Source organism: Sinocyclocheilus rhinocerous, unplaced genomic scaffold (genome assembly GCF_001515625.1).
Source record: "Sinocyclocheilus rhinocerous isolate Xijiao unplaced genomic scaffold, SAMN03320098_v1.1 scaffold2286, whole genome shotgun sequence".
In the NCBI taxonomy this organism is placed as follows: Eukaryota; Metazoa; Chordata; class Actinopteri; order Cypriniformes; family Cyprinidae; genus Sinocyclocheilus; species Sinocyclocheilus rhinocerous.
In genome coordinates this window covers 65,393-66,095 of record NW_015656017.1, presented here as the reverse complement: position 1 = coordinate 66,095, position 703 = coordinate 65,393, and positions in this window count along the sequence as shown.

Genomic DNA, 703 nt, shown 5'->3' with positions numbered 1-703 from the left:
GCACTTGGGTTCTCACTTCAACTCGCCTTCAGTGGACTGATTCATTACAGAATACACGACCCGAACAAAATGAACCCAGCAGATCATCTTGTTCGCCTCCGTCAAGGTAATCGCTCCATTGAGGATTATGTTCAGGACTTTTGTGGACTCTATCACCAAGTGGATTTTAATGAAACATTCCTTAAAGACATTTTCCGTTATGGTTTGGACAAAAATATATCCAGTTTCATGCCACGCAATACTCCCCACTGGACTCTTGAAAAAATACATTGACTTTGCCTTGTTGATGGCTGATTCACCATTCACTGTGGGTGTCATGGAGGAGGAACATGCCACTTCCCCAAAGCCTGTTCACGTCATGGCTGCCAAGCCAAGGTCTGCTCACATCATGTCTGCCAAGCCACAGCCTGCTAACGTCATGTCTGCTACTCCAGGACCTGCTCAAATCATGCCAGGGCCTGCTCACGTCACGTCTGCCAAACCAGAGCCTGCTCTCGGGTTTTGGTTGTGTTTGTTTGGGCGTCTGGAGCCGCCCTTAGAGGGGGGGATATGTAATGTGGTGTTTTGGGTCGTGTATTCTGTAACGATTCAGTCCACTGAAGGGGTCGTGTATTGAACTTGTAACCCGCTGTTGGTGAGTCAAGTCTGTTCATGCCTCGTCAAGTCAAGTCTGTTCAAGTCAAGTCAAGTCTGTTCATGTCAA